This window comes from Myotis brandtii, unplaced genomic scaffold (assembly GCF_000412655.1).
Source record: "Myotis brandtii unplaced genomic scaffold, ASM41265v1 scaffold312, whole genome shotgun sequence".
NCBI classification, from domain to species: Eukaryota; Metazoa; Chordata; class Mammalia; order Chiroptera; family Vespertilionidae; genus Myotis; species Myotis brandtii.
The window spans coordinates 2,094,553-2,101,714 of NW_005361955.1; positions in this window are offsets into that span (position 1 = coordinate 2,094,553).

Consider the following 7,162-nt stretch of genomic DNA (forward strand, 5'->3'; position numbering starts at 1 on the left):
ACTGTCAGGGCTACTTCAGGAGGGTGGTGTCTGGTGTCCTGTAGCACTGAAAGGTGCCAGACGTTGGAGAAGTGGCATAGCATGGAGGTTAAGTCTGTTCTCTGGAGCCATACTGCCTGGTTTGAGTCCTGACTCGGCTTCTCATGGCCACAGGCAGGTTAATCAATCTCGGTGACCTCAATTTGCTCATCTGTGAAAGTGAGGCTGTTTGAGAATTAAATGAATCAATATTAGAAAATGCTGAGAGTAGAGCCTGGAATGTAAATGTTTGTTAAGTAAATCAATGGTGACGAGGGTAGGTTTGGGCAGTGTGGCCAGTGAGTTTGAGAGGGTGGATGGGAGAAAATTCCTGGTCCCAAGTGAGGTATTTGCAGGAGTGCCAGCCCCACTGGGGGTGCTGGCTTTGCTCCTACCCGCTGAGAGAAGAGGGAGCAAAATAGACCCAAGGCTGGTTAGCTTTTTCTCAGTCTCTTCTTCCTTTTGGTGGAGTTGTCAGGCCAAGCAGAGGTCATTTCATTTTTGTTTTTCTCTAATCTGCTTCCAGCCCAGGGGCAAGAGCACAGCGGCCTAAAAATACCCTGAGCTGCCAGGTTAGATCACTTCAGCCTCTGGCCAGCAGGCTGCCTGTCCCTCTGCTCAGCACTCTGTCCTTGGACCTCACTCACTAGCAGCTCTTGGGCACCCCCATCTCTCCTCTGAGACTGGGGGTGGAATTTGGAGGGACAGAGCCTAAGATATGGGGCTCAGGGCAAGGGTCCCCTTTGTAATTGCCTATATACTTGTCTATCTATAATAATAAAAGCGTAATATGCTAATTAGACCTGGCATCCTTCCGGACGACCTTCCTGACCAAGCTGGAGCTGCGAGGGAAGCCCGGGTCCCGGAGGCCAGAGGGAAGCCCGTGCCGGCAGCTGGGGGAAGGAAGGCCTACTCTTGCACAAATTTTGTGCATCGGGCCTCTAGACCATTATAAGCGAATACTCAAATTTAAATCCCAAATCTGCACTTCCTAGCTGTGTGACACTGGGCAAGTGACTTCTCTGTGCTTCAATTTCCACATCTCCCCCCGCCCCTTTTTTTGTTGTTGTTAATCCTCACCGGAGGATATTTTCCCATTGATCTTTTAAAGAGAGTGAAAGAAAGGGAAAGACAGCGAGAAACACTGATGTTAGAAAAACATACCGGGCCAGGAGAAGCCTGCACACAAGGTCCCTGCCCTTGACCGGAACTGAACCTGGGATCCTTTGGTCCGCAGGCCAGTGCTCTAGCCACTGAGCAAAACCAGCGAGGGCCAGTTTCCACATCTCTAGAATAGCATCTGCAAACACAAAATGCTTGCTATGTACCAGTCCCTGTCTTTTGTGTTTACTCATTTATTCCATACGGCATTTCTATGAGATTGGTACAAAAACCATTTATTTTATTTTTCTTTTAAACAAATGGGAAAACTGAGGCACGAAGAGGTTAAATAACTTGCCCAAAGCTTACAAGTGGCAAGGCCAATATTCAAACCATACAGTCCAAATGCAGAGATTTTACTGCCTCTCTGAAGTTACCTACCTCAGAGGGTGTTGTGAAGGTGATAAGGGTAAAATACATGTAAAGTTGCTTGACACATAAGGGTGCAGCAAAAATAGGTTTACAGTTGTTGGTATGGAAAATAATATAATAATTAATAAATAATAATATAAGAATAAACTGTATTTCGACATACTCACAACTGTAAACCTACTTTTGCCCACCCTATAGTAACTACTCAATAAATGTTCATTACCTTCTTCTCTGTCAATATATGTTTGGGGGTTTAAATCTAGGGATTTAAAACAGAAACAAGGCTGTCCGGCAGGTGTGGCTCAGTGGTTGAGCGTTGACCTATGAACCAGGAGGTCACGGTTCAATTCCCAGTCAGGGCATATGCCTGGGTTGTGGGCTTGACCCCCAGTGTGGGGGCAAGCAGCCGATCAATGACCCTCTCTCTCCTCATTGATGTTTCTATCTCTCTGTCCCTTTCCCTTCCTCTCTGAAATCAATAAAAATATATTTTAAAAAAATTATAAAATAGAAATAAGGCTAAATAAATAAATAAAGAGATAAGTAAGCCCTAACCGATTTGGCTTAGCGGATAGAGCATCGGCCTGCAGACTCAAGGGTCCCAGGTTCGATTCTGGTCAAGGGCATGTACCTTGGTTGCAGGCACATCCCCAGTAGGGAGTGTGCAGGAGGCAGCTGATTGATGTTTCTCTCTCATTTCCTCTCCCTTCCTCTCTGTAAAAAATCAATAAAATATATTTTTTTAAAAAAGATAAGTAAAAATAAAATCAAGGCATATTTTTACATTTTTTATTGTGTTGTACCATTTACTATCATAGGATAATTGCATGTCAGAACTTTATAGGACACATGGAATAATTGTAATCATAATAATGTGCACTTAAGATGAATACTTATTATGTGTCATTGTGCTAATGCAGTTTTAAAATCCTATATAATGAAGAGCTAATATGCTAATTAGACCGAACAGCAGAACGACCATCTGGACGACCTTCCGGAGGAAGCTGGCGCTGTGAGGGCCGGCCGAGGCTGTGAGGGGCTGTGAGGGCCGGCCTAGGCTGCAAGGACTGGCTGGGGCAACCGGGGCTGCAAGGGCCAAGCCCCTTGCATGAATTTCATGCGTCGGGCATCTAGTATATTTGCCCTGGCTGGGTAGCTCAGTTGGTTAGAGCGTCGTCCTGATATGCCAAGGTTGTAAGTTTGATCCCCAGTCAGGGCACATACAAGAATCAACCCATGGCCCTGGCCAGTTTGGTTCAGTGACTAGAGCGTTGCCCCGCGGACCAAAGGGTCCCGGGTTCCATTCTGGACAAAGATACTTACCTCGGTTGTGGGAGACAACCAATTGATGTATCTCTTTCGCACAGATGTTTCTCTCTCCCTGTCTCTCCCCCTCCCTTCCACTCTCTAAAAATCAATGGAAAATATTGGATAAGAATTAGCAACAACAAAAAACTTTTTAAAAAATCAACCAATGAATGCATAAATAAGTGGAACACAAATTGACTCTCCCTCTTCTCTCTCTCTCTCTCTCAATCTCTCTCTCAATCTATCTGTCTCTCCCTTCCTCTCTCTCTAAAAATTAAAATAAAAAATAGTTTTAATTTATTTTTTATTATTTATAAAATTTTAATATATTTTTATTGATTTCAGAGAGGAAGGGAGAGGGAAAGAGAGATAGAAACATAAATGATGAGAGAGAAGCATTGATCAGCTGCCTCCTGCATGCCCTCCACTGTGTATTGAGCCCGTAACCCAACCTGGGCATGTGCCCAGACTTGGATCGAACCATGACTCCTGGTTCAAAGGTCGACACTCAACCAGCTGGGCATAGTTTTATTTTTTTAAGCAGTTTTAGGTTCACAGTACAACTGAGTGAATGTTACAGAAATTTCCCATATACCTTCTATCCCTATCCCCACCCCAAACTAACCTCACTATCAACATCCCCCACCAGGAAGATTGCTACATACATCTTCCCAGTCAATATGCTGCCCCCTCCCGCACCCTACACCTCTATTCTGTCTACCTCTATCATCATAGGTTAGTTTTTCCTGTCCTTGAATTTCCTGTAATAGAATCACACAGTATATGGTCTTTTGTGTCTGGCTTCATTTTCACTCAATGTAATATTGAGGATGCCTAATTTTTAAATTTTTTTAAAAAGTTTTTAATGCTTTTTAGAGAAAGAAGAAGGGAGAGGGATAGAGATAGAAACATCAATTAGAGAGAAACTTCATCAATAGTCTGTCTCCTGCATGCCCCTTGCCTGCAACCTGGGCATGTGCCCTGACTGGGAATCGAACCTCGACATCCTGGTTCATTGGTTGATGCTCAATTGCTGAACCACAGTAGGCAAGGATGCCTACTTTTTGTTGTTGTTAATTCTCACCAGAGGATATTTTTTCCATTGATTTTTAGGGAGAGTAGAAAGACAGAGAGAAACATCCATGTGTGAGAAACACATCGATTGGTTGCCTCCTATATGCCCCCGATCAGGGCCCAGGCCAGGGAGGAGCCTGCAACCAAGGTACGTGTCCTTGACCAGAATCAAACCCGGGACCCTTTGGTCCTCAGGCCGACGCTCTATCCACTGAGTCAAACCAGCTAAGGCAGGATACCTAATTTTTCTTTTTTTTTTTTTTATTGTTCTTCTTTCTTTCTATTGTTTTGTGTGTGTTTTTTTAAATTTTTAAAATAAAAAATCTTCTCTTTTTTTTTTTTCTTGACAAACCCTTGTGTCGAGGGCTGACTTTCAATAGATCTCAGGGACGGAGCTGCTCTGCTACATACGAAACCCCGACCCAGAAGCAGGTCGTCTACGAATGGTTTAGCGCAGGATGCCTAATTTTTAATATTGGCCCCAACATTCTTGATCTTCACAGTACTCCTATAATAGCTAACATTTGTTAAGTGCCAGGCACTGTTCAGAGTGCTTAAATATATATATCATTGACCCTTGAACAACACACGGTTGAACTGCACGGGTCCACTTATACTTGGATTTTTTTTTTCAATAAATATACAGTTGGTTTCTCTGTATCCTCAGGTTTCTCATCCATGGATTCCCATCCATGGACACTGTTTACAGTCTGCAGTTGGTTCAATCTGCAGATGTAGAGCACCAACTATATACATTGTTCTATGCCATTTTATATAGGAACTTGAGCATCCATGGATTTTGGTATCTGCAGGGAGTCCTGGGACCAATTCCCTTTGGATACCAAGGGATGACTGTAGTTAAATGTTTGGAGAGTCAAAAGTTATATGTGGACATGCAGGCTGGTGTTATTCCGTGGTTAAAGCATAGGCCCTGAGCACCAAAGGGTTTCAGGTTTGATTCCCAGTCAAGGGCACATACCTGGGTTGCAGGTTTGATCCCTGGCCCTGGTTGAGGCATGTGTGGGAGGCAACCAATTGATGTGCCTCTTTCACATCAATGTTTTTCTCTCTCTCTCTTTTTCTCTCCCTCCATCCCCTCCCTGCCTTCCATTCTCTCTAAAAAAAAAATTAATGGAAAACAATATCTTCAAGTGATGATTAAGAACAAAAAAAAGGTATATGTGGATTTTCGAATCCGTGGAGGGATGTTGGCACCTTCAAACTCCACATTGTTTAAGGGTCAACTGTATTCATTTACTCCTTCCTCACAGTGTACGTATGGGTAAGTACAAATAAGGGAACTGGGGCACAGAGGGGTGAGGTAACTTGCCCAGGACACAGGTCTGAAGTAGCAGACTTAGGGCCAGAAGGCAGGCAAGCCACCTGTAGCCCATGCTTTTGTCTAAGAGGTAGGAGATGTCATATGCATTTTAAGGTCTGAGAAAGGCTACCCGGGACCCTTCAGTCCGCAGGCTGACGCTCTATCCACTGAGCCAAACCGGTTTGGCATGTCATATGCATTTTAAGGTCTGAGAAAGGCTAACTAGGTAGACCTGGGTCTTTGGAAGCTCCAACAGGACAACAGAACTAAAAAGGTATTAAAAAGAATAAAGGGTTATACAAATATAAGACAGGGTCATCATGCTTCATTCATTATGAATAGAATCACCACTTATTCACTTCGTAATCCAATAAACATTTAAAGGCATACCTCATTGTATTGTGCTTGACAGATGTTGCGCCACAGACCCTCCACCAACAAAAAGCTTTCAACTTGCTTTATTGTAGTGGTCTGGAAGCAAACTTGCAGTATCTGTGAGGTATGCCTGTATTGAGCACCCTGAAAAGGTGAGTGGGTTCAGAACGACAGAGACAAACTCCTTGCACCATAGCACTCACAGTGCAGAGAGGAAAGCAGATGTTTAAGGGGGAAGTTGCATGTATGTTGGGCACGGAAACGGAAACCTCAGGGTGCTTGATGGTAGCAGCTGACCTTGTCTATCGGGTCACGGAAGGCCTCACTGAGGAACTGGCATTTCATCTGAGACAGAAAGGTCAGCAGAGCTGAAAAGAAAGGTGCACCAGGCACCAGAAATAGCGGAAACAAAGGTCCTGAGGTAAGAGAGAGAAACTAGCACAATAATTAGAAATTCAAAGTCACTAGCATATGATAAATTGTTATACAACAACTACTTGTCTTGTTTTCATGGAGATAAAATTCCCTATGATCGTTTTGTGTGTGTGTGTGTGTGTGTGTGGAAGGGAGAGGAAGGGAGACGAAGAGACAGAGAGAAACATCGATGTGACAGAAGCTCATCAATTGGTTGCCTCCTACACGCCTTGACCAGGGTTAGGGATCAAGCCTGCAACTGAGGTACATGCCCTTGACCAGAATCAAACCCAGGATCCTTCAGTCTGTGGGTCTAATGCTCTACCCACTGAGCCAAACCACTCGGGCTGCATGATAGTTTCAATGCTTACTTGCTCCAACATGTCATTATCACTACATGAGAGTCTTTTTTTTTGCTCACTGGACCTTAACCAGTTTTGACTAAATTTTAATTTTGTGAATCTACACTTTTTACTGGTTATTTATATTAGCAAAGATAAACACATACTGAGAGATAGAGATTATTTGGAAATGTGACAAATTATTGCCTCAAAGATATCACAATACTTTAACAGAAGTTATATTAGATTTTAAAGCAATGTAAAGGTTTTGTTCCTCTGTATTCATTTTTCCATCAACATTATCACTAATATTCATTAATCAGTTTTAAATGTAAATTTTAACAGTTGTTGCAGTTCATGTTCATTGTAATTTTTCAAATTACATGTCATCTGGTCCAGTGCTTTTCAAACTATAGTATACATACAAATCGCCTGCAGGTTATGCTATATAATAAAGACTTGGATTAAGGTGATCTGGAGCAAGGCTGAGATTCTACATTTTTACCAAACTCCTAGGTAATGTTGCTGCTGCTGGTGCAGGGACCACATTTTGAATAGTAAGGATCTAGATGAGAAGACCAAAAAGATCATTATTTTCTTTCAGTATTGTAAACTTTAAATTTTAAAATGACATTGCAGCCCTAGCTGGTTTGGCTCAGTGGATAGAGCGCTGGCCTGCGGACTCAAGGGTCCCAGGTTCGATTCCGGTCAAGGGCATGTACCTTAGTTGCGGGCACGTCCCCGGGGTGTGTGCAGGAGGCAGCTGACCGATGTTTCT